General features: G+C 48.0%; 1 long non-coding RNA gene across 1 annotated transcript; it reads right to left on the bottom strand.

The window, feature by feature from the left end:
* Positions 1-1,658: 1,658 nt before the first annotated feature.
* Positions 1,659-16,914, bottom strand: LOC116525990. The gene is made up of 4 exons (XR_004257906.1): positions 16,258-16,914; positions 11,649-11,847; positions 2,435-2,639; positions 1,659-1,906 (listed from the first exon to the last, which is right to left on the bottom strand). It is a non-coding gene; the product is annotated as an uncharacterized LOC116525990 (long non-coding RNA).
* Between the last annotated feature and the right edge of the window lie 10,116 nt (positions 16,915-27,030).

The following is a 27,030-nucleotide window of genomic DNA, read 5'->3' as shown; positions in this document are numbered from 1 at the left end:
GACCATAAAAACCTAGAAGAGAACCTAGACAATACCATTCAGGACATAGGCATGAGTAAAGACTTCATGACACCAAAACACCAAAAGCAATGGCAACAAAAGCCAAAATAGATAAATGGGATCCAATTAATCTATGAAATTAAAATTAATAATAAAGTAAATAACTACATAATAAAGTAACCTCATAGAAATCTTGAAACAATAAACAGGACATGGAAAAACAGCAAGGACTCATTTCCGAGTATGAAGTTGAAAATTAATCCCCAGGACTCTAACAATGACTCTGGGTTATCCCTCTCTATCCCCAGCACCAACATGACACACTCACACACTACCACACACACACAGACACAGACACAGAGTTAATCCACTGCAGAGTGAAGCATCTTCCCTCAGACACATCAAGACTGAAGTTTAGACAAGCACCTCCTAAACAGCCAGGAAGAACTGAGGGCCTAAAGTCTCGTGAAAACTTTATGCTGCAAAGGGCTGGGTGCAGTGGCTCATACCTGTAATCCCAGCACTTTTGAAGGCTGAGGTGGGTGGATCACTTGAAGTTGGGAGAACAGCCTGGCCGCCATGGTGAAACTTGGTCTCTACTAAAAACACAAAGAGCAGCCAGGTGTGGTGGCGGGTGCCTGTAATCCCAGCTACTTGGGTGGCTGAGGCAGGAGAATCGCTTGAACTTGGAGGTGGAGGTTACAGTGAGCCAAGATGGTGCTACTACACTCTAGCCTGGGTGACAGAGCCAGACCCTGTCTCAAAACAAAAACAAAACAATGAAAAACCCCAAAAATGCTATGCTGTAAAGAATGCAACTACTTTCATTGATTCTCTTAAAATCTGAAGCCTGTGGCAGAGCCCCTCAGGGAGGCATCGTCCCGCGGCTGTGCACCAGCCCAACACAGGCTCGCACACCCACCCATCAGATAGTCTGGACACGCTCAGATGATGTGGAAAATATTGGAATATCGAAGCCTGCTTGTTGACATGATACAGGGAAAGAGAGATGAACATTCCTGAATCCTCAGCTCCCACGAAATGTCACACTCTTTCCAGATAGCCTCTGGCTGAATCTGGAGGTAGTGTGGCCAGAGGGTCTTTCATCTGAGTTAAACTAAAACTCAGACAAGAGAACAGAATGGTGTAGGGGAGTCGGCTGGCTATGAAAGAGAGCTGTTGTTGCAGCTCCTGAACCCACAGAGAAGGAAGGAGAGAGAGCCAGGGACTCCGGTCGAGGCTCGAGGGCCCCTCCTGCTGCACAGGAAGCCTTGCTGTCCCCGGCTCCCCAGACCCCACCCGTTGTGGTCCCTGCGGCGTACAGAGTCTGCTGGCCGGTGGCTGGGGAGACCCAAGGCACTGCTTCATCCTGGTCTCCAGAAAGGTGGGCTCCCTAAACAGAAACGGCATCTCTCTTCCATGCAGCAGCTCACTGCTGCCCCCGTCTTCAAGCCCACTCCCCGCGCCTCTGGGCATCCACCTGTACCCAGACCACTGTGACAGCTCAGGGCATGGGGGATAAGGACAAGCATCTGTGGACTCAAGGATCACAGAGCTCCTCACAAAAAGAAGGGATGGGACATCGCTCACGATTAAGTGCACCCCCAATGTCAGCACACATCAGGATAACGGCAAAGTTGGTAACCTGGCTTGAAAGTGCAGAAGCCCCCTAGCCAAAGCTTCTGCATCCCAAAGTACAGTCCTGATCGCAAATACTCTGTCCCCCAAAGCTGCTGAAATGTTCCAGTGTTTCTGATCTTTAGGGCATCTCAACACCATCTCTGCGACTGCCTCTCACTCCGGGAAGCCACAGGCTCGCGTCTTTCAGACAGTGGCTACTTTAATTTGGAAACGGTGGTCCCTGCAATTCAAAGTGAACGTTTATCTGTGGTGGCCAGCGATGTCCCTGGAGGAGGAGAGAAAAGGGATGGACGTTAGCTGAGGATTGCAAATGTTGGGGTGCCTCGACAATGGGAATGATGGGAGCCGGAGGCCGAGGCCTAAAAGTTGAGAATGTGTTTCCGGGCCTCATAGAAGCAGGGGTTTGTGGCACGGGAGTGTGTGTGTGGCGGGGGTGACGAGGACGGGAGCTTGGTATAAACTGATGATGTGGGGCCTCAAACACCCAGACTAGCAGTGCAGACTTGATGCTTTATGTCCATGTCATCTGAAACACCTACTGTCCTCCCAGATGTGAACAGATGTTCCCTGGGGGATGGGGGCTGGGTCCCGTTCTCCATCCTTCCTTGTCTCATTCTGTTCCCTGGAAGTCTGGCCTCTACGAACCATGATCTGGACTCCCATGGCCTTTGGCTTTGGATTGCGTTCAGTCGGTACGGGGGTTGAGAAAGGAAGAAGCCAGCGCATTTATTCCCGAGCTCCTTGCTGCCATGCTGTTTGCGAGTTGCAGGCAGTGCCCCTCCCAAGTTCACACCTGGGCCGGGCTGGGCTCTCCTCCCTCATGGTGAAGCCTCAGGTGGGAGCAGCTTCACTCTGCTGCCCGCCCCCGGGTGCCTCATCATCCCCTTGCTGGTTTTCTTGCTCTGTTCGTGCTTCTGTTGACAGTCCTCACAATGACTCCTTTCATGAGCCATCTGTTTCCTGCCAGGATCCCAGTCAAGGAAATTTGGGGGACACGCCTGAAAATTTGCAAAGCTTATTAGCATCTTAAGGTTCCAAAAAGTCCTGCAGTAAAGAAACCCTTAAATTTTGTCTGGTCTACAAAACGCTTTTTAAATTTTTTTCATGGAAAACATTCCCTGAAATGGAATTAATTCTTCCAGAGAATAGGGAGTCCTGCTGTAAATGAAGGGTCATTTGAGGAGGGGAGTGACCACCCCAAAGCGATGCTTTGGGAAAAGCCGTTTGACCACTGGGAAGGATGGATTGGGAAGAACAGAAACAGGGACATCAGAAAGGAGCGTGGGTAATAAATAGTCTCAGCATGAAGGTGTGATTTGGGTCACGGCAATGGGAAGGAAGGGACATGAACAGGCTCTCCTGGACCCCTTCCACCAGCCCCCATGAGGCTGGGCAGCTACTGTGGGGCCTCCAGCAAGAGCAGAGCCACTGCCAGTGGTGAGTTTTGTGATTCGGCCTGATAGCCTTTACAATTATTATTTTTATCATCAAATTTCATTTTACTGGAATTCTTATTAGGAACACTCAGAAAATACTACCTAGGATGCAAAAAGCGGACAGGGCCCAGAAGTAGAATGAAATCTGCTCATTAAATACAGTCAACTCTTTCTCGCCAGTGGTTGTACAATTCAGAAATAGCACCCATTTTGATGAGAAAACTGCAGATTTTAATAACTGTGATGACCTGTTATTAAAGAGGAATTAGGACGCGGAGGAGCATGTTCGGAGGGCAACGGGTAGACAGCCCCTGGTCTCGTGTTAATGGGAACCGTCCTTGGTTGAAGGTCTTAATTTGTGAGGTTTTTGTGTCTGTAGAACTTTTGCCACATCCTTCAGTAAAACTAGCGCTGCTGTATCCTCCTGACAAACTCCGAGGACCAAAGTAGTCCCCGCAGCCCCTCTCTGCCTTCGTTAGCGCTGCATCATGACCAGGGAGATGACACAGCCACTCTGTCTTCCTGTGTTCACATTTCTGCTTCATATTTTTACCTTAATTGAACTTTTTCACAGAAATCCAGAGATAGAGCTGAGAACCCCAGGCCTCCCAACAGACGCGTTGTTAAGGTGGTATAATCAATTCTCAATTATTTTCAACAAGGAAAGGAAGCATCAGAGCTGGTACCAGAGGACTCCAGGAAGCCTGTCCAGCAGCTGGGGTCACCGAGGAGGGACTCACGGACCAGGCACACACCCTGCAGGCACTGAGAGTTCTTGGTTGGATAAAAGCCTAAAGGAGCCCTTTCTTTCTTTTCTTTTCTTTCTTTCTCTTATTCCTTCTTTCCTCCCTTCCTCCCTGCCTTCTTTCTTTCCCTTCCTTCCTTCCTTCCTTCCTTCTTCCTTCCTTCCTTCCTTCCTTCCCTTCCTTCCTTCCTTCCTTCCTTCCTTCCTTCCTTCTTTCCTTCCTTCCCTCCTTCCTTCCTTCCTTCCTTCTTCTTCCTTTCTTTCTTTCTCTCTCTCTCTCCCCTTCTCTCCTCTCCCTCTCTTTCTTTCTTTTCAGAGTTTTGCTCTTCTTGCCTAGGCTGGAGTGCAATGGCATGATGTCGGCCCACTGCAACCTCTGCCTCGCCAGTTGAAGTGATTCTCCTGCCTCAGCCTCCTGAGTAACTGAGATTACAGGCGCCTGCTGCCGCACCCAGCTGATTTTTTGTATTTTTAGTAGGGACAGGGGTTTCACCATGTTAGCCAGGCTGGTCTCGAACTCCTAACCTCAGGTGATCCACCCACCTCTGCCTCCCAACGTTCTGGGATTACAGGCATTAGCCACCGTGCCCAGCCAAAAGAAGCCCTCTCTAAGTGGTTTGGATCCAGGGGACATAGCCTTCCTGGAGAAGAGCACATGGGTTTTGAAGACAGAGTGGCTGTCTTCAATACCCAGGAAGAGTCATGGGAAAAAGCAAGAGGGCTTATTCCCTGCAGCTCTGAAGAGTGGCCTAGAACAAATGGTCAAAATGCTAGAATGCTGTGAGGCCACGTGCAGCAGCTCACACTGTAATCCCAGCACTTTGGAAGGCCTAGGCGGGAGAACAGCTTGAGCCCAGGAGTTGGAGACCAGCGGGGCAACATAGTGAGACTACGTCTCTACAAAAAAAATTTTCAGTTTATCCAGGTTGGATGGCACCCACCTATAGTCCCAGCCACTGAGAAGAATGTGGCAGGAGGGTCCCTTGAGCCCAGGAGTTCCAGGTTACAATGAGCTATGATCTCACCAATGCACTCCAGCTTGGGCGACAGAGTGAGACCCCACCTTAAAAAAATAATGCCATGGCACTATGGACTCTGGATGATAATGATGTGTCAATGTAGGTTCATTGTTCATCTGTTGTAAAAAATGCACCGCTCTGGTGGAAGATGTTGGTAACTCAGGAGGCTGCTCTGTGGAAGAGGCAGGGAGATGGGTGGGCAAAGAGAATACAGGAAATCTCTGTACCTTCTGAATTTTGCTGTGAACCTAAAACTGTCCCCTGTAAAAATAAAGTGTATTTTTTAAAATGATAGACTTGGGCCAGGCACTGTGGCTAATGCCTGTAATCCCAGCACTTTGGGAGGCCGAGGCAGGTGGATCACCTGAGGTCAGGAGTTCAAGACCAGCCTGACCAACATGGAGAAACCCTACCTCTACTAAAAATACAAGATTAGCCTGGAGTGGTGGCACATGCCAGTAATCCCCACTACTTGGGCGGCTGAGGCAGGAGAATCACTTGAACCTGGGAGGCAGAGGTTGCAGTGAGCCGAGATCGTGCTATTGCACTCCAGCCTGGGCAACAAGAACAAAACTCCATCTCAAAAAAAAAAAAAAGACGGGCTCAATTTTCCTTGAACTAAAGGAACCTCCTGGGATCTGTGGCGTCTCTCAGAGGGTTGATAATAACAGTAGCACAGATCTGACATATCACTGGGAGTTGATTATAAATCAGTTCCACCTGCATTTCAATAGACAGCAGCTCTTCTTAAGGAAAAAGAGGGTAGACTTCTCCATTGATCTCAAATGCATCATACGCCAAAGTTCGTGTAAAAAACAAGATACACAAGCCCGCTTCCAGAAAAGCCTTCTCGTCCCTAAACGCGATTAACATCTTTCCTTGTCACAGCACCCATAGAGTGGTCCCTTCCATTTTTCTCAGGAAAAGGATGGATCAGTTTCCAAATTCTAAATCTTCATGTTCAAGGGACTGGGTGAAACAAAAAAATCTAATCTTCACAGAGCTCTTCTCAATGGGAGCAGAAAAGTGCTCCAGGCCTGGAGAGCTTCCTGAGTCAGTTCAAGGCTATTAGGTTATTATGGTTTGAGATCATCAAATGCCATACTCATAAATTAGTCAAAGAGATATAAACATATACACACACACTTCCTTTTTAAAAGAAGGAAGGATCTGTAAACAGACTTCTACAGCTCTTCCCGGCTACTACAGGCCAGTCTGTACTGACAAGTTGTAGATGACACAGGAAAATGGGAGATTTAAGTGCCCCCCAAAAGCAATTTTCCTTACAAACCTCCAGACCATAAGGGCTGAGATGATGCACATTATGTGCTTGCCTAAAATGGGATGAAGCTGGTGTGGTGGCTTATACTTGTAAACCCAACACTTTGGGAAGCCAAGGCAGGAGAACTGCTTGAGCCGGAAGTTTCAAACCAGCCTGGACAGCATAGCAAGACCCCATCTTTAAAAAATATTTAAAAATTAGCTGGGGGTGGTGACGCATATCTGCAGTCCCAGCTATTTGTGAGGCTGAGGTGGGAGACTCTCTTGAGCTCAGGAGGTCAAGGCTGCAGTTAGCCGTGATGGCACCACTGCACTCCAGCCTGGGTGACAAAGCAAAACCCGGTTTCAATTAAAAAAAAAAAAAAAAAAAAAAACTTGGGGTAATTTGAGAGTATTCAGGGACATAGGTTAGACAACCCCCCGCCAACCTTTCCGAGCTTAAGATTTCATGAGACCCCCCCCCCCACCCCCTCTGCCCCCCATCTGCAGAATCACCAAGAGGAAAGCAAGCCCTTGAGTTATGGAGAAATGGTCCCAAGGAAACTGGAGTCAGTGACAACATAACTGCTGGGTGAAAAGTGAGCAGACCATGGGCAACAAAGAAATAAGAATAAAATAAAATAAAATAACTGCTGGAACATGCAGTCTTTACGCCTTTCCATCTGAAAGTCAACACATCTGCCAACTCACTGGTCTTCAGAGAAAACCCCAATTTATAGATATGGATGTTGATGCTTCAAGGGTAGACAGATTGCTAAAGGTTGAAGAGTGGATAAGTATCCGTGCCAGAAAGAAAAGAAAAGTGCTCTGACTAAGGCTGTGTTCAACAGCCAAAACACCTACTCAAGTCAAGGCATTGGCAAACAGAACGACTCCAAGGGCTGGTTTTCAGCATGTGGGCACAACAAGCCAGTGGATCCACCGTTCGTTTTCCAACCAGGTAAGGCAGCATCGTGTGGGGCAGTTTAAGTCGGCTGAGCTCACTGCATGGCCTTCCAGCTGCTGAGAGCCCACCTCCCACCCGGGGTCTCTGTTTCTTTCCAGGGGCTGAACAGTGATTCATCAGAGGATTGGCTGCTTGGAAGTCAAGACTCTGTAAAGCGCTCTGTGGGAAGGAGTGGTGTTCATTTTCCTGAGCCCTGGAGATCCTAGAGTGGTCTGGGGAGAGCGCGTATCGACCTCTGTGTGCCAGGCTCAGCTGCGTGCCCGGCTGAGTAATGACAAGATTGGAAGCCACGGCTCCTTTCTGGAATTTTGTGGAAAATATATCACTGTTTCGCTTTACGTAGCCACGTGCCCTAAACACCTTGTTAGTAGGAAGGGTGGGCTGAGCATCCCGTGTGCCCCTCTGGCTAGCTCATATCTTGGAAGGAGATCTGATGTCCAGCTTGCCTGGAACAACTCTGGAAGAAGTTTCCAAAGGCAACAGGAAAGGAAGCTTTGCAGGTTTGTTAGGGTGATGGAGGAGGGACCCACGCAGGGGTTCATTCTACCCATCAGAAACCAGAGTCCTCAGGGAAGGAGGGAGAGGCTGGAGGCACCTGGGCTTGTCCTCTGCCTTCTCTGTGGCCTGTCTCATCACCGCAGGGGCTCTGCAGACTCCTGGCCGAGGCCTGCCTGGGCTGCCATCTGTGCCCACAGGGAGATTCCACCTGGATTAAGTAGAGAGCTTCTAAAAGCTGTTCTGTATGTTTTCAAGAGAAAAGCAGGCATGTGGTAGAAAACAGAGAATAGGTCTCCTAAACAGGATCAGAGGAAGGGCAGGAGGAGAGAGAATGGTGATCAGCTGTCTGTGTCCTGCCAATTATTATATGCTCTGCTTATGTTTTCAGCAAGTGATTTTCCATTCCTGGGGAAGTGGCCGCAGTGAGGGTCACCAGGACTATCCCTCAGGCACCAGGAAAAGTACAGTCCCAAACAGAAGCAGTGTCTGCCCGTGGGTCAGTGAGTGCCAAAATATCACGGGTCCTGTTCTGACGCGGGGTTCTCCTCCCTTGAGTATTTTTAAACATGTTTGTAATCCTTTCAGAGCTGAACATGAAGACGTGGGTGATGCCTGAGCAGCCAAAGTCTGTCTGAAATGGGACAGTGTGGGCACTCCTCCCCCTGTCTGCTGGGACACTGTCCTTCCCTGGAGTTACTACTCTTTAAGACACTAGCCTGGTTGACAGCAAAGGTGGAAATACTGTCCCTTCCTCAGGAAAGCCTGCCTTGATTTCCCCAGACAAGCTTCTCCCAACACAGCATAGTACTTAGTACCATTATAGTACTTCACAGTACTTAGTACTTCATATAGTACTTCATGGTACTTAGTACCATTATAACAAACCAACTAATTAAATTGGGTGCTTATCCATTTAAACTTTGCCTCTGTGCTGTGTTATAAACTTTTAGAAGGGGAGATCCTGTCAATCCAGCGTCTCTCCAGCTACTAGAACAGGGCCTGTTACACAGAAGGTACCCAGTACCTACTTGTTGGATGAACGACTGAACAAACAAATGGCATTCTGGCCCAAGAGGACACTGTTACCTGGAGAGAAAGGATGAAGGCCCTGAGCCTGTGGCTATTTACTCATCCCCATTCTGAATGGCACAGTAAGAGAAAAGGCTTAGGATTCCTACAGACCAGGCTTCAAATCCCAGTTCTGCCCTGTACCACCTCTATGATGCTGGGAGAGTTTTCCTATCTCTGGTCCTCAGTGTTCTTATCTGTGAAGTGGGGAAGAGTAACAGCGCCCACTTCAATGACTTGCTGGTATAAGGTGCTGAGCACAGTGTCTGGCACATAGCAGGTGCTAAATAAACATCAGTTTCCTTGGAAGGTCCAGAAGGGAAAATAAACTGCACACTGGCAATACGTGTAGAAGGGTAGTTGAGAGGGTTTTAGCTAGAGAGGCGGCCCTTCTGGGAGAGACATCCAGATTAGCATGTACAACATATCTAGATTAGCATGTACCAGACATCTAGCTTAGCATGTTTAGGTCACGCACGAACCAGGCCTAGCAGTCGGAAAGACACCCTCACCTGTCCAGCCCCGTTAGTGGGGAACACACTCCTTGAAAGAGACGAGGCTGTGGTATTGTTGGCCGGGAGCAGTGGCTGACGCCTGTAATCCCAGCCGTTTGGGAGGCCAACGTGGGTGGATCACGAGGCAAGAGATCGAGACCATCCTGGCCAAGATGGTGAAACATTGTCTCTACTAAAAATACCAAAATTAGCTAGGCGTGGTGGCGATCGCCTGTAATCCCAGCTACTTGGGAGGCTGAGGCAGAAGAATTGCTTGAACCCGGGAAGTGGAGGTTGCAGTAAGCAGAGATCCCACCACTGCATACCAGCCTGGCGACAGAGTGAGACTCCATCTCAAAGAAAAAGAAAAGAAAGTGACGAGACGGTGGCAGTGTCTTTTGAACTATGCACAAGAGGGCTATAGAGCAGAGGATGCTCATTCCACAAAGTTTGCAAACCCAGAAAGACAACCATTAGTCTCTGTGTCCGAAGCAGAGCCGGGCCTCAGCCCTCTGGGATCCCCATGATACTCTTCTTCCTACAAGCCTTGCTGTGACCTGGGCAGGCCCAACTCCCAGTCTCAGGAGAGAGGAGGGACAGGGGCATGGGGCAGGAGAGGGGAGGTGGGAAGAGAAGGCGGGGTGTGGGCACATTGGCATGGAGCCAAGCAGGACAAGGGAGCTAGAAGAAGTGTGGGAGAGGCTGCAAGGGATAGGTCTGAGGCTGGGGAGTGACATGTGACACGGAACTGAACATGTCATGTGTGATCATGCATCCATCTTTTTTCTTTTTAAGAGATGAGGTCTTTTCTCTGTTGCCCAGGCTAGAGTGCAGTGACATGATCATAGCTCACAACAGCCCTGAACTCCTGGGCTCAAGGGATCCTCCTCCCCCAGCCTCCCCACTAGCTGGGATTACAGGTGCACTCCATTATGCTGGACTAATTTTGTTTGTTTTTGGCAGAGATGGGGGTCTCGCTACGTTGCCCAGGCTGCTCTCAAACTGCTGGCCTCAAGCAATCCTCCTGCCTCAGCCTCCCAACATGCTGGGATTATTAGACACACATCTGTCCTTTAAACATGCCTATTCCCTGTCCTTAAAATAGGGCTGGGAGCAGCTGAGACAGTGAGAAAACTGTCCCACTCATGCACCCACTCACTCCTTCGCTCCCTTAGCAGACACTTATCAAGTCTTCACTTCATGCAGACACCGCACTGGGGACAGAGTGATGGGCAGAGCAGACAGTCCATGGCCTCCAGAGAGTCCACGGCAGGAGAAAGCCCTCCATATCACAGTCCCAGCTGCAGAGACGCTGCAGAAAGGAGAGGGGCCTCCAGCAGGCACAGGTCGGGCGTCCAATCCCAGGCTCCCCTGCTTCCACCTTTCTTCGGGTGACTTCGGTGTCCTGAACGGCCAGTCCTCTTCCTCCTGAGGATGGAAAGGAGCAGGAAACCAGTGATCTGTGTCTCGGCGCTGGTGATATCTGAGCCTGAGACCCAGAACAGCCGGGGCAGCCTTGCATACAGGGCCCAGGGATGTGGTCCAGGAGCCTGGTGGGTCCCTCCTGGCCCCACCTTCCCCAGGTGGAAATGACAAAAGAACACTGCTTCCCTGAGTGCTTCATGGAGTCCTCACAGAGGAGGGCCTGTGGATCAGGGGTTCCCGACTCCACTTCACAGATCAGGAAACTAAGACCAGAGAGGGGAAGAAAGCTGGCTGACGGTTCACCGTTTTCAGAGGTGAAGTGGCAACCTGACTCAAGAACCCAGTGGCCTCCTATCCCCAGGCGCTCTGCCTCCCGACCGGGCTTCCTGGGGCCCTGGCCAGCTTGCTTGGAGGTCTCCCAGCCACCCTGCCCACTGTCCCACCCAGCCACAGCTGGGTCCTGGGTGAGCCCATGAGAAGAGGCCTCAGGACCCTCTAAAGCAGGCATCGGGCCCGCCCCAGCCCTGAATCAAATGCTGAGCTCTTGGCCAGAGGCAGGAATCTCCAGCTCCCTCCTCCCTTCTGGCAGCCACAAGTGTGACGGTTCCCCTCCCCCCGACCCCCATTCCATTGTAGCCGGCGCTGCAGAGCAGCTGGCAAACACAGAAGCAAACACCTGTGTGCCAGATCCTACAGCTGCATGTGTGAAACGCGATCCGTCTGCAGCGCCTGTCACATGCCACGTCCAGTTGCTGCAGTCGGGGCAGGTTGGAAGGGGATCCATGGGAGAGAAGTTTCCGTGGCAGGATTTCAAAGCCCAGGCGCCCACCCGTCCCCTTCCTCCCACCCCGGGCATTTTATTCGCTCCCCTTTTTTGGCACTCAGCGTTTCCGGCTGAGTTTGCTTCTCACTAACTCCCAAACAGTGACAGAGCTGGGAGTTGGTTCCTCCCCAGAGTGACACTCGCTCCACGAGATAATAAAGCTACTTAGCCTGCCCCGAGGGCGCTTCACCCTCAAAGCGCTTGTTTAACGACTTGCTCGGAGGGCTGCACATCTGGCTGAAACGTTCGTGGATCCCGGGTTGGTGGGTTACCTTCAAAGCGGGGGTCCCTGGGGGACAGCCGGGGCATCCTGCAATAGGGCTCAGCACCTCCCGCCCGGTGGGGTCTTCTCAGGCCTGCAGCCGCCAATGTGTCCAGCCCAGAGTCCCGGGCCCTTCACCTGCTTCGCAGACACATGCTCATTTGCTGCCAGAATCACTTTTAGGGCTTTGGTTGATGTTAACAATTTGCCTGCATATGGGAAAGGGAAAAAATAGGACATTTTACAGGTGCTAAAGAGGGTGGGAAGGGGAAGAAGGAAAGAAGCAGTTGTTTCCAGATATCAACTCACAGAATGTCTTTCCCCAGAAGGCGGCTTTGTGGGGGGATAACAGGTTTCCCCACTACCAGTAGGAGGCATTTCCCATGATGGAGGAGAAAAGAGGAAATCAAGTCCAATGTGGAAAAGCAGATCTCCCATATATCCATCTGACCTGAATGCCACAAGCTCCGTGAGGCCTCAAATGTCTTGGAGTTTGGGCCTAGCCTGGACATAAGAGATTGTCATTACACAAAACAGACACCTGTCTATCAAACCCTAGTGCTGTACACGGGTTATCTTGTTTCTTCATCCGATCAATCAACTCATGTTTATTCAGTCAATCCTCACTACAGCCTTCTGCAGTGGCTTCTATTATGACTCCCAATTTACAAGGGAAAGAAAGCAAGGTTCAGGAAAGTCAGTGGACTTTAGGGAGCCTGTGAAAGTTTGTCTAGACAGTAAGGTGTTAGAGAAAGATCTGAGACCAGATCAGAGGTCTGGACCCAGAAGTGAGTGAATAAGCCAGAAGTCTGGCTGGGTCTCCCCATAGTCCTAAAACACTAGGCTTGAGTGACGTCGGCGGGGGAGGGACCAAGTGCAGATTGACACGCCACCTCAACATGCTCAAAGGAGAAACCTCGGATTCATGTCTTCCAAAGTTCTCACCTCTCCTCTGCTTTCCCTTCAACTAAACACATTGTGGAACCCCATCTCTACTAACAAAATAAAAAGTTAGCGGGCATGGTGGCGCACGCCTGTAGTCCCCCCGCTCAGGAAGCTGAGGTGGTGGGATCACCTGAGCCCAGGAGGTGGAGGCTGCAGTGAGCTGAGACAGCGCCACTGCACTCCAGCCTGGGTGACGGGAGCGAGACCCTGTCTCAAACAAAACAAATAAATAAATAAATAAAAATAAACAGACAAATAAATAAAATTCTAATTCCGGAAGTCATTTTCTATGAACCCAAATTGGTTTTTTTACCTTTTCACTTTGGAAAATGCCACAGAAACTACATCTGTGGCCCCATCGTCCCTCCTCCGGCACGTCATCTCCACTGTCAGCCCTGTTACCACGGAAGGTGGCACTTTCTTGGTCCTGTACAGAATGTAATTTTCACTTGCCCCTGGAAAATCAATATGGAAAGGCTCTAATTCCCCAGATTTCGATTTTTCAATAAAAACGTGAAAATGAAACTCTGTGGGATTGCAGCCAAAATGGTGCCCTTGAGCCAACCGCAGTCTGGAGGGAGACTCACAGAGAGTCTCAGAGAAAACACCAACTTTTGACATTGTTCCGCTCAGATGACGTGTCAGATGGGAGCGGAAGCCAGTGGGGGCCAGGGGTCTCTGAGGCTTGGCAGTGCTTTTCCCTTCTCACTCCAGAGGGATTCGAGGCAAAACTCTGCCTGTCCCAAGGCACTACTGATGGCTGGGATAGCAACGGGGAAAAGCTTAACTTTGGAACCAAGGCATAAATGAGATAAAATTCTGTCTCCATCTTATAATGGCTACTTTCTGCTAAGCAGCTCTGACGATCTTATTTTCTCAACCCAAAGGGGGAGGAGAGAGGTTGAGATTGTTGACTGAGCTCTCAGCGCTGACATGAGGAGCCCATGAAACTGTCTATGGGAAGGTGCCCCAAACGAAGCCTGGCTCAGAGTAGACCCTCAATAGGGTGCGTTTTCTTCCTGCGGCCGCCCCCTCTGTGCCTATAATCGAGGCTGAACCACTGATACCCTTCGGTACATGGTGTTGTCAGTGGAAGGCCACAGTGAACTATTCAGTTCCCTACCCTGGGACCTCCGAATCACCGCACGATGGTGTCAGATGTAATGAAAATGCTGCCACCATTGCTTGGCAGGATGTGGTGGCTCACGCCTGTAATCCCAGCACTTAGGGAGGCCGAGGCAGGCAGATCACAAGGTCAAGAGTTCAGGACCAGCCTGACCAACATGGTGAAACCCTGTCTCTACTAAAAATGCAAAAAAAAAAAAAAAAAAAACAATTAGCTGGGTGTGGTGTCATGCATCTGTAATCCCAGCTACTCAGGAGGCTGAGGCAGGGAATTACTTGAGCCAGGGAGGTGGAGGTTGCAATGAGCTGAGATCATGCCACTGTACTCCAGCCTGGGTGACAGAGGGAGAATCTGTCTCAAAAAAAAAAAAAAAAAAAAGTTAAAATGTTGCCACCAACCTCCAGCCTCTGTGACCAGACACCCACCAAAGCAACTTCCACACCTCTTTTGGTGGCTGTTTTGACACTGAACTCAGAGAAAGAGGAGCAGCCCCCAGCTTGAGACCTCATCCTGTAACAGGAGCTGGGCTTCCTGGCTGCTGCCGCGTGCCCCAGAACAGCTCTCCCCGAGCCAAGCGCAGTGCCAAGCGCAGTGCCTGCCGTTAGAGTGCGAGTCCCAGGATGCTTGCTGCTGCCACCTGATCCTGGGCGGGTCACGCAGCTTCTGGGTGCTTCAGCGTCCTCAGCTGTCCAACAGCTTAATAATAGTGAGGCACGCTCTGACCCAGCGCAGTGGGTTTGGCCAAGAGAAGCCTCCCTGACAAGTTCAAAGATGGAACAAAAAGGGAAGAATTTTAAAGAAGAAAACCACACAGCACTGAAGTTTGTTATTTTGCGCCTGTTTCTCTTGTGCCCCAAAGCAAAGGAAAGGGAAGATTTAAGGCCCCCAAGATAACGCACACCCACTTCTCCAGGTCTCCTGGTGCCTCTCTGTTGAATACTGCTCAGTCTTATGAGCTGCTTTCATGCCAGCCCCCATAGCTTCCAAACCTGTGACCTGGAGGCTGCGGGGGGCGGGAGGCGGGGGGCGGGGGGCGAGGGAAGGAATGGAGCCGGAGCCGGCTGTTCTCAAGGAACCACATGGGGTTTTAAAAGCGCCCACCCACCTCCACCTCCAGGTTCACCAGAGCTCTATGCAGCAGGAGAGGGGTAATTCCTCAGGAGTTGCTCTCATCAGAAAATGAAGGGATGGATTCTAGAGGGGCGCAAGCCATTGATGCCAAGTACAATATAAAAGCATTGCTGAATTTTTTTAGGAAAACAAAAATAAGTAAGCAAGCTGCCTCCCCACACATGAATGGAAACAATTTGATTGACACCAAGAACTGGGGGCCTTTGAGGTAGTGTTTTCTGGCTGGGCATGGAGATGAGGGCCATTGGCCACCAGTGGTTTGGGATTTCCTGAGTGAGTGTTGCCAGAGATGACTGAAGATTTAGCTGAGACAAGAGCCTCCTAATCCACACCCATGGAGCTCCTCATCCAACCTTATCTAACAGCAAGAAGTTGGAAACAACCTAAATATCTATCAATTGGAAACTGACTCGATCACACATACAATGCAATACTACTGTTCCATCAAAGGCTATTAAAAATGGGCTGGGCACAGTGACTCACGCCCGTAATCTCAGCACTTTGGGAGGCCAAGGCTAATGGGTCACCTGAGATCAAGAGTTTGAGACCAGCCTGGCCAACATGGCAAAACCCTGTCTCTATTTAAAATAATAATAATAATAATATAAAAGGCTATTAAATGTGTTACAGAGAAAAAAGAAAAGAAAAAAATGAGTTAGAGATTTACATATTTTGACATAGAAAGATGTTGCCATAATATAGTATCAAGCAAAGAAAGCAGTTGATGTAAAATGTGTGCTATTACCCCATGTAGGTGAACGGGAATCCACACATCTACATTGCATGTATGCATTGAGAGGTATCCTGAAAAACGTTCACCAAAATGCTATCTGCAGCTGCTTCGGGGATAAGATCTTGACTGATCATTTTCTTTCTTCCTTGTTCTCTTCTGCATTACTTAACTGTTCCTTTTCTCACAAAGAGCACTTCCTGTTTTAGAAAAGCACTATTAAAAATCCATCTCTCTAAGAAGTAAGTTTCATCTTTTTATCTCAGTGGAAGTTTGTGATTAAATAGTGAGAAGGGCATTGAACATCTTCTTGATCTGAAGATATACTCTGATTAATAGAGAATAAAGCCCTCTCTGATTTCCTAATATCACATAAAACACCGAGGAGAAGGGAAGGGAGGTAGGAGGTCATCAAAAGTATTTCCCTTGACTCTGACAAAGCCTCTGTCCCAACTCCCTGGCAAAGAAAGCTGAACTAGCACATGTCTTATAAGGTCTGTTTTCCCTAGCCATCTCCTTCCCTTTTTCCTTTAGTACTTTTTTTCAAACATGTACTGAACAGATGGGATATGCGAGGCCTTCTTTTGGGAACTCATCGCCTCGTCTGGGGCCTATGCTTTGTTTCAGGCCTATTACTGAAAACAGTCATGGAAGCCAAGGTCATGGTGAAGGAAGCTGACTACCTACCTGGGGTCTTCTCGTCCATGGAGGGAGTCAGCGCTGATGACAGAGCATCTGAGGCCTCTCAGAGTGAAGTGCATTTGGAAAATGGTCCGTCCTCTGTGCTCACACGCAGTCTGGAGAGTCAGGTTGTCATCCACTCAACATCCATTCATTCAGCATTCACTAAGTGCCCACTGACTGTCAGGACGGTGCTGGGTGCTGGCTCCGATGCAGTGAGCCCGGTACAATCTCTGCTCTCAAGGAACTTCCATCTTAGCAGGAGAAGTTTGGCAATCAGACACACACACACACTTTAGGATGTAGAAGTGCTATGCAGGAAGGCTGAATGGGGTAAGGAGACTGAGTGACGGGGTGGCTGGTGCTGGGCAGGGCTGTCAAGAAAGTCCCCTTGGATAAGATGACCTCTCAACAGAAACCTGAGAGACGTGGGGAAGTGAGGATGGGGACGCATGAGGAAAGAACATTCCAGGCAGGGACAGTAGTGCAAAGGCCCTCTAGGAGTGTTCGCTCAATGCATTCCAGGGACAACGGGCAGGTCAGCGAGGCTGGAAGGAGCTACCGAGCAGACTAGGTGGGAGCAGGTCAGCCAAGGGTAGAGGGGCCGGGCCCGCCAGCTCTGTGGGCTGCCGTAAGGACGGTGGTAAGGATGTCCTGAGTGGGATGGGAAACACAAGGAGGTGGAAACAGTTACATGACCTAACACAGTGGAGGCTGCATTTCTGTTCTTTTTTTTCTCAAGGCAGGGTCTCACTCTGTCGCCCAGGCTGGCATGCGGTAGCATGATCACAGCTCACTGCAGCCTCAACCTCCCGATCTCAGGGGATCCTCCCACCTCAGCCTCCCGGGTAACTGGGATTACAAGCACGTGCCACCACGCCCAGCTAATGTATTGTAGTTTTTGTAGAGGTGGGGTTTTGGCATGTTGCCCAGGCTGGTCTCAAATTCCTGGGCTCAATCCATCCACCTAGCCCGGCTTCCCAGTGTGCTGGGATTTCAGGTGTGAGCCACCGTGTGCTGGCCACGTGTTTTGTTTTTTCTAGAAACAGTGGAGAAAAGAAGAAAAGATACCAAATAAATAAGAATTAAGAGACATTATTTTTTAAAAGAAAGAGACTGTCCAAAAGGACTCTAAACTCCCCTGTGGGTTTCCTACTTTGCATAACAGTAATTCTAGTTACCTTGTATGAATGAATGCCTTTTCCCAAAACTCATCATAAGCGGTATTCAGGAGATGGTCTTGGAAAGCAGAACTTGCCACAAGATGGTAATAGGAGCCTTGAGCAAGCCAGTAAGTCCCGGTGAGTCACCGGGGACTCGTCCTTCCTTCTTGACCAGAGCGAACGGCACTTCCGTCTTCTCTCTCTGAACCCGCCTGAAGGATGAGAATGAGCTTGCGGTGGACCCTTGGCTGGCGCAAAGGATAGCAGGCTGCGGCTTTCTCTCTGTCAGTCCAGAGTCACCTGGCCTGTCACGTTTTATTTTTAGCACTAAATTATTTTTTAAAACCTATTAATACTAAAACTATTTAAAAAATTAACAATAGCTAATATTTATTAGGTATCTACCGCACGCTTTACAAATATTACTAGTTTGAATTGTTATTAAGAATGCTTTTCGCCCAACCCTCAGGGCATGGAAGAAAAGAGGGGAAAAAAGAACCTTCAAGTGCTGCTGTGATCCCCATTTTAGCGCTCAGGACATTGAGATGTGCAAAGGCTAGAAGAACTTGCACCCAGTTTTACCTGTGGTTCACAGCAGAGCTGGAATTTAAGCCCACTGCTGTCTGAATATAAATCCTATGTTCTCAGCCAGTAAGCTCTACTGCCCCTCACCAGTGTGCAGTGCCGGAGTCCAGCAGCGATATACAAGCACGGATCCTAGGTGCTTGAATTCAGAGACTAGTGGGGAGCCAAGACCAACGTAGGGAACCAAAGAGGGAGAGGGCAGCCGTGTAGCTGTGGGAGTGGCCAGACCCCAGGAGGAGGGCTTTGGGGAGCAAGTGCAGCAGGGCCTGAAGTGTCCGGATTGATCACTGTCACCCACTCACCGTTGCCGTGGGTGGGGTGCTGATCTAGCAGCCCTTCAAACGATGTGCATGCAGGCGTGTGAACGTGCGTGTCTATACTCAACGTGAGCCAGCTGGGAGTAAATCTTCTTCCGTTGGTAAAGAAATTATATCTGGCTGGGTATGGTGGCTCATGCCTGTAATCCCGGCACTTTGGGAGGCCGAGGCAAGCGGATCACTTGAGGTCAGGAGTTTGAGACCAGCCTGGCTAACATGGTGAAACCCCGTCTCTGCTAATAATACAAAAATTAACTGAGCGTGGTGGCACGCATCTGTAGTCTCAGCTACTCGGGAGGCTGAGGTGGGAACATGAACCCTGGAGCAGAGGTTGCAGCGACCTGGGATCGTCCCACTGCATTCCAGCCTGGGCGGCAGAGTGGGACTGTCTCAAAAAAACAAGTATGTTTGGACACCTAACAGCAACTAAGCTCTCGGCTCAAGAAGCCTGGAGCTTGATAAGGTGAGCCCGTAAGTGGCTTTTCCCAGCAGCTGCTCTCTGTGGAGCAGTCATTCTTATCCACGCGCTCTTCAAGGCCCTTGCCAAACATTAGTGTCATCCAGTCTTCCCTGCCTGGGGAGCTGGTTTCTCCATTCTACAGACGAGTTGAGTAAGGTGACCAAGGTCTTACAGCTCAGAGATGTAAGAGCTATGACCCTATCCCAGTTGGTTCAAAGCCAGTGACTTCATCTGATGTGTGCTTCCTAATTCCTAGGCACTCAGAATATACTCAGGGTAGTAGAAGCGGTGTGTGTGTGTGCATGTGTGTGTGCGCGCATGTGTGTATGCATGTGTGTGTGCATGTGTGTATGCATGTGTGTGCATGCATGTGTGTGCATGTGTGTATGCATGTGTGTGCATGTGTGTGCGCATGTGTGTGCGCGCATGTGTGTGCATGTGTGTGCATGTGTGTGCATGTGTGTATGCATGTGTGCATGTGTGTGCATGTGTGTGCGCATGTGTGTGCATGTGTATAGGCATGTGTGTGCGTGTGTGTGCGTGTGTGTGCATGTGTGTATGCATGCGTGTGCATGCGTGTGTGTGCGTGTGCGCGTGTGTGTGTATGTGTGTGTGCACGCGTGTGTGTGCGTGTGTGTGCGCGTGTGTGTATGCGTGTGTGTGCATGTGTGTGTGCGCGTGTGTGCATGTGTGTATGCATGTGTGTGCGTGCGTGTGTGTGCATGTGTGTGCGCGCGTGTGTGTGCGTGTGTGTGTGTGTGCGTGTGTGTGTGCATGTGTGTGTGTGCGCGTGTGTGTGCGTGTGTGCGTGTGTGCGCATGTGTGTGTGAGAGAGAGAGAGCGAGAAACAGAGAGAGAGTGAGCTCTGGTAGGCACTGAAAATCCAGGCAGAGAGCAGGCCTAGACTTGTCTCCTCCAGCAGTGCTCACAGAGGAGAGAGGTTTGGGGCTGTAATCCCCATCTCAAGTTCTGCCACTGTTTACTGAGCTACCTTGTACAGTCACTCTCAGAACAAAGCTTTTGCTTAAAGAAGCCCACACCTTCGGGCTGGGCGGGTGTGTCTGAGGCTGGTTTTCCAGGCCCTTTGGGCAGCAGCTGTACCCAGGACCTCCATGGGTGCCTATTCTGCCTCCCTGCCCTGCTCCACTCATCTGGGCTCACAGGGTGGGCTCAGCTCTCTAGGTTCTTCATCCAGGGTCTCATCCCACCCTTGAAGTTCAGGGGAGATGGTAAGCAATGGTGAAATCACCAAGATGCTGGGAAGAGACGCTCTGGTAGGTTCAGCCCTCACGACCAAAAAGACTTGAAAGTCGTTTCCTTTCTACCGGTACCTTCTGACCTCGAGGACGATGGCCTCTTAACTTCCAGCCTTGGAATGCATCCAGACATCACTTATTGAGCACCTACAAGTCCTATTTCTTGTTTGTGTTTTTAAAAAGAAAGAAAGAGAGAGAGGCTGGGTGCAGTGGCTCATCGCTGTAATCCCAGTACTTTGGGAGGTCAAGGAGGGAGGATTGCTAGAGGCCACAAGTCTGTGACCAGCCTGGGTAACATAACAAGACCCTGTTTCTGAAAGAAAAAGAAAAAGAAAGAGAGAAAGAAAAGAAAAAGAAAGCAAAAAAAGCCAAGTATGGCGACGCCACGTTCGCCAGGAATAGGCCTGTAGGCCAGCTACTCAGGAGGCTGAGGTGTGAGGCTCACTTGCACCCAGGACTTCAAGGGTGCAGTGAGTTATGTGACCGTATGATCATACCGCCGTACTGTACTCCAGCCTGGGTGACAGAGCAAGACCCAAGACCTTATCTCAAAAAAAAAAAAAGAAAGAAAGAGAGAGAGAATATTTGTTTCCTCTTAGATGCAAAAGGCTTTGTCTATTCACATTGGTATATGAGCTTGTTTGCTATGAGTGGACATCTGAAAATCTCAATTTATTGGGGCCAATTTAAGCTGATCTGAAAAGTTTAGAAGTTTCCTTTGTATTATAAAGCATCCAAGTATGATCCTCTTTATGTAAAAGGGAACCCACACATCACCACTGTATGTATGCATTGGGGGGTATCCTGAAAGATGTTCACCAAAATGTCACGTGTGGTGTTCTTCAGAGGATGAGATCTTGAGGGGCTTTTTTTTTTGCTTTTTTCCTTGTTCTGTCCTGCATTGTTTAGGGAAGTGCTAGGGAGAGAAAGGTAAGCACCATCACCTACTTACTCTTTTAAAACCTTCCCACTGGAGCACCTGCTGGCACAGAGGAGAGTCCATCTGAGTGCCCAACATAACCCAGCAAAAAGGCTTGTGTTAATTGTTCAACGTCAAGCAAATGTTGTATTATACGCCACAATATATTGTTTAAGCCTAAAAGTGTTCTTGGTTATTTACCATCAAACAAAGTTAATGCTTCAGGAAAATTCTCCAGGTTTACCCTGTGGCTCTTTCCATGTCTCCAGTGTAGACTGTCAGGACCTCTAGGACTGGGCAGCAAGGAGGTGACAGTCAGTCCCAGTCAGGGATCCATGGACTTTTGGATTTTCTGCTAGTCTCCTCTTTCAATTGTAGAAAGCTCCCTGGCAAGAGATGCAGGGCTCCTTAAATCTGGTCGTGCCAGTCAGGAAGGCTAGAAATGGGCTTTATTAAAAAGGGGTTTTAGAATTCTTTAACTGGGGTGCTCAGGAAAACTTGCAAGCTCTAGAAAAGTCTGTCGCATTAATAATTCCACTTCAGTCCTTGATAAGGCCCTACAGCTATCTCAGACATGCCTCTGGCCCCTTGGACTAAGGGTTTATGCTTCTTGACTTTTGCTCTATTTTCTGGCTTTTCCGGACTGGCAAAGCCTATTTGACCAGTCAGGTGAAGCTAGTCTTTAAGCCCTAATGCCCCGAATTAGCCATCTTGAGAATAACAGCTGATACCACTGACAGTAGCCAAGACACAGCCCAGAGTGATACATGACCTAAGCCTTCACCCAGCTATGGCCAGTGCAGAGTCACCCAGCTATGGCCAGTGCAGAGCCCAGCACTTGACGGTGTGTGACTGCAGGAATAGTCGCATGTACCCTATTTTCAGGCGATAGGTGTCCCACGTTGGGATTATCGCATAGTTGATACAGATGGAAAAGTCTATTGGGTGACCATAAAAATGTTCTGGTCTGCTTTCTAGTTCTCACCTTATGTCTGACAACATGATTTAATTATTGAGGTTGAAACAGAGTGGCTCTGGCCCATTTATACTGGAGAATGACTCAGGCAAGCTCTCATGGACTTTGACACCTATCACCATTCCATTGGCGTGCGGCTGGAAATGGGAGTCTCAGGACAAGCAAACTCCCTTTAAAGTTGGTTCTGTTTCTGTGAAGACTATTAAAACAGACATGGCCTTCTTGGTTACTTAATTAAATTTTGTTAATTAAATAAAGACATTTTAAAATAAATAAATGTACATGAGGGCATCTGATGCTGTTCCTTATGCTTTCCCTCTATCTGACATGTGGTCAAGGTCATGCTGTATAAACGACAGTGACAGGACCTTTGGTGGGGTGCTGGATCGTTCAGCCATCAATACAAAAGGGCTTTGGCAGCAAGAGAGAGAGCAGAGACACTAAGCAGAAATGTCGCAGTCAACTTGCTTTTTCTCATTAAGATGGTGATAATGGAAGGATGGAAGTGACACGTTGTCAAAAGCACAGAATCATCGCTCCTCACACACTTGAAATATTATTGATATCTGAAATCACCGGGTCTGAAAAGAAAAAAAATGAAACACAGAAAAAAGTTTTCTTTAAACTGGATTTTTTAAGGGTAAACGTGCTATTTTCTAGATAATAAGTCACTAAGTGACTTTGGTTCTGGTTTCTGGAAGAACCTCTCTTTGGATTAGTATCAGTTAAGAATGCCTTTGGCTACACATAACAGAAAAGATTGCTGTAGACGCTGAAGGAACTGGGGCTTGCTTTCTCACAAGTGTGGAGGCTGCAGTCGGCCACGCTTCCTTAGCGATGTTCTTGGGGACCCAGGTTCTTTTCATCTTTCTACTCCCCACTCATTCTTAACATCACCAGGTTTTCCATCTCATTTACTGAACGTCACCTGTGTTCTTTGACATCTGCATGCTAGGAGGAAGAGCAAAGGGTGAAGACAGAGCTTCCCCTTGGTAAAGCTTTGTCGTTTGACTTAAAAAGTCCATATCCTCCAAGGACCTCTTCCCATGTCTCATGACCGGAGCTGTGTTAAATGGATTCCAGCCGCTGCACAAAGGCAGAGAAAGAGAGTCCTGTTAGCTGTGTTGCTAGCCGATATAAAATTGGGCTTTCTAAGTATGGATGCGTGAGGGAGATAGAGATGGTGGATGAACAGTTACAGTATCTGTCACAGTGGCTGGGACCTGGCAAGGAATCTTGGTACCTGTATAAAAGTCAGGATCCATCCTTCCAAACAATGCAAATGGGTTTCCACGGGGTTTGCCGCCAAACCGTGGCTACAGTAACATGGCATCTGAACAAGGGCAACCAGGTCCCAAGGTCTGTGATGCCTATGGCCTTGAATGGGGAAAAGAATAAGATTCCAGCTGCATCCTCTTATTCCAGCCTAATGGTACTTAATGAAGTCATCAGCAGGCATTGCAGGTAAGGTGGCTCATTCACATGGCTCCTATTAAAATACATAGCTTTCACTTACAGCTAAGCAGGGTAGGAGATTCCTTTCCTCTGTCATTCATGCTTCTTTCTTCCCATGCTGAATGTTACACCAGGCTACTTAAATTCCCCTTTTCCAGTGATTTCAACAATTGACCACACTTCTCAGCACTTCTCAGCTCTCGATCTTATAAAAAATTCTATTCTCCCAACCTGCTTAAAGAACTCTCCAGAATTGTGCCCATCATTGTTCGTCATGCTCCTATTTGGGGAATTTTCTGTTCAGGACCCATGGGCTCAGTAGACTTCTGAACAACATCAATAGGCTGGGCTGTAAGGCTCAACATTCACATACTTCAAAGTCAGTACTGGCGTCTACAAGCACTACTTTACAGATCATTCAAAGCTCATGATTTGCTTATAGTTGGCGATTTTATTTTAAATTTATGGAAGATTGCACAGTATGACTTATAAATCTTACTGCAGGGATTTATAAATGCTGGGCTAGTTTTTTTTTTTTTTAAATAGCTGTACACAATCAAATTGTATTTGGTTTATACTTGATTATGACCTCCAGATCTCATAAAAATGCTCCTCTACATAATCATTCATTTTCTATCTTGAAACTGGGCTATTGTGATTTCTGATTCTAAGTACACAAAATCCACAGGCAAGAGAAAACATCTGTTAAAAGAAAAGGAGATTATTTCTAGTTGCTACTTTTCTCCATTGCATAAGAAAGTGGTTCACTCATTCTTGGGAAAGGACAGTCTTTTCTAGAACAAATGAAAATATTTTCTCAACGAGGTAAATACAAGAGAATGGCATATTTGATGGCTGACTCTTTCCTGCTCTCGAGAAAAGCAAACCAGCAGTAAGTGATGAAGGCAGCTTTTGAGTCCAGGTAGTCTTGTTCTAGACCACCACCCTACACTGTGGGGCTCTCACCATCCAACAGGAGACCAAAGGGCACCCCTGGGTATCCCATAGAGGGATGGGGGGGCTCTCACACCTGTTCTTTGGAGAAGAGGGGAGTGTTGTTTGAACTGGGCATCTCAGAGCACCCACGCTGAGACCAAGGCGGGTGGATCCTACTGTCAACACGTAGAGTCAAAGGGAGAAATAGAAAGACAACGAGAAGACAAGAGTTAAGTGTAAAAGGCCAATCAATGAAATCGCTTTCTCAGGGTGAGCAACAGAGCTATAAAAAGAGCTTTAAGCAGCTTTCAGTCACAACTTTACAATCTCTCCACCCAAGAAACAGCCTCAAAATTAAACTCTCAACTTTTTATTAAGGGCTAATTTCCATTCAGGTGTGTCCTTATTGTACCCCTCTCAGGTGAGAGTGATCCCCCACCTAGCTATCAGCCAAGTTAGTCTGGACAACCCAACATATCCTCAGAGCTCAGGAAATCTTATTTAAAAAGAAGCTCCCTCACCAGCCTGTATTTCAGAAGCAGCGATCACATAGCCAGCCAAAGTGAAATTAAGAAATTTGCATGTCATTTATTAATATCCTCCTTGTCTGTCAAGCAGCCTTCAAAAACATGTTTTCCTTCTTTCAAAAGAAGCAAATTGTAATGAGCTCATTCACACTAAGGAGCTCAGGCCAGGCTACGTTTCACCATGGGCATGCAGAGGGTAAACTTCCACAAGGGAACAGTGGCCAACTGACACATTGCTCTCCTTATCCTGGTATCCAGAGCATTCTTTCCTACATACGATGACTTATATCTTGTCTACAAAAGTGATCTCCATTCCAGCATAGTCTATTTTGAAGTCAAAAATATTTCAAGTTGCCAGCTTGGGCAACATGGTAAGACACCATCTCTACAAAAAAAAAAAAAAAAGATTAAAAAAAAATGAGTCAGGTATTATGGTATGCTCCTGTGGTCCCAGCTACTCAGGAGGCTGAGGTAGGAGCATCGCTTGAACCTAGGAAGTTGAGCCATGTTTATACCACTGCAGTCCAGCCTGGACAACAGAGCAAGATCCTGCCTCAAGCAAAGCAAAACAAAATTTAAAACTCCAAGCTACCTGGGTGTTAGATTAGGAGATTGTTGATTTGTTAGGTAGGATAATGATACTGTGGGTCTGGAAGGAAATGTCCTTATATTTTGGAGGTGCACAGTGAAACATTTAGGGATAAATGTATGATATTTGTAATACACTTTAAAATATGTTAGTAAAATTTTTAAATAAATTAAATGTGGTAAAATGTCAACAGTGGATATAGCCAAAAAAAAAGGGTTAAGTGACCATTAAACTTTTCTCTCTATAATGTTGTGCAATGAAACATTTTCATAAGAAAAGATTAAAAACTGCAAGATGGAGCTTCCCTGAATTCTTCCTGGTCTCCTCATCAGAGCACCTTCACCCTCTTCTGGCACCTGCGGCCATCCATAGCCAGGCCTCTCCATTTAAGCTCTGAAGCTGTTGAGGACCTTTCTCTATGTGCCAAGCACCATTCTAAGCACTTTTTATTAATTATGTCATTTGCTCCTCACCAAAGCCATATGCAATAGCTAATGTAGCAACTATTATCCCCATTTCACTGAGGTATAAACTGAGACCCAGAGGGGTGAATGTGCCCAAGATCACTGAGCAAGCAAGTGTCACAACCAGAATTTCAACCAGGCCATATTACTACATTAAACCACCGCAGCCCATTAGTCACCCGAGGTCACAGTGCTTCCCTCATAAAGATGTTTTACGGGGTTGGCCGCACTTTACCACCCTGCATGATATTGATTACATTCTGACAGTGCTCTTTCCACATGAGCAAACAGTCAGTTCCTACTGTTTCTCCTTTTCTGCATTCCCCTCAGAAACAAAGTCAGTGCCTCCTTCTTCACAGACACTGGATAAAGGTTTATTGATTGCTTTGCTATCTGGTAAGCCCCTAAAACAGAGAGGTCAGGGACTAGGCTGATAGCAATCCTCAAAACCTTCACCTTTGGCTAAAGATTCCTCTGTCTCCATTATTCAAGTATGAGAGATATAGTCCTCATTCAACAGGTGATAATCCTCCTGAGAGGGGTCCTGAACCCCTTTCTGATGCCAACCTTGGTATGTTCCTGCCCGGCTCAATCATTACCAGAGACAACAGTGAATCACGTGATGCATGTTTGTATGTGGACTCAAGGAACATGGCTGAAACTGGAACACCTGTCATCTATCTATCTATCCATCCAACCATCCATCTATTTCTATGTCTGTCTGTCATCTTATCTATCTTTCTCTATCTCTGTCTATTGCTCTCTCAATCAATCATCTATCTATTGCTATCTTTCTGTATCTATGTTTATCTATCCATTTATCTATCTTTTGATATCTACCTACCCACCTACCTATGTATTGGCATGTGTGTAATTTTGATAGCTAGAAGCCAAGAAAAAGCCAGTGTCTTTTTTTGTGAACTAGTTTATCTAAGGATATAGATTTTTGCAATTCATCTAGACTCCCTTAAACCAGAAACATATACTTCAGTGGGCCTTTCAGTTGAGCAAAGGTATAACAAAGATCCAATTCCAGAATCGGAAGCTTTGAGCTCACGTGATCAAACTGTGGTACATAGCCACAGAAAAGCTTGCTCACAGTGGCGCATTCATTCTTACCTTTCTAAAAATG

Source organism: Sapajus apella, unplaced genomic scaffold, assembly GCF_009761245.1.
Source record: "Sapajus apella isolate SASKATOON/1434 unplaced genomic scaffold, GSC_monkey_1.0 scaffold49, whole genome shotgun sequence".
In the NCBI taxonomy this organism is placed as follows: domain Eukaryota; kingdom Metazoa; phylum Chordata; class Mammalia; order Primates; family Cebidae; genus Sapajus; species Sapajus apella.
This window is presented reverse-complemented; position numbering and strand designations above follow the sequence as displayed.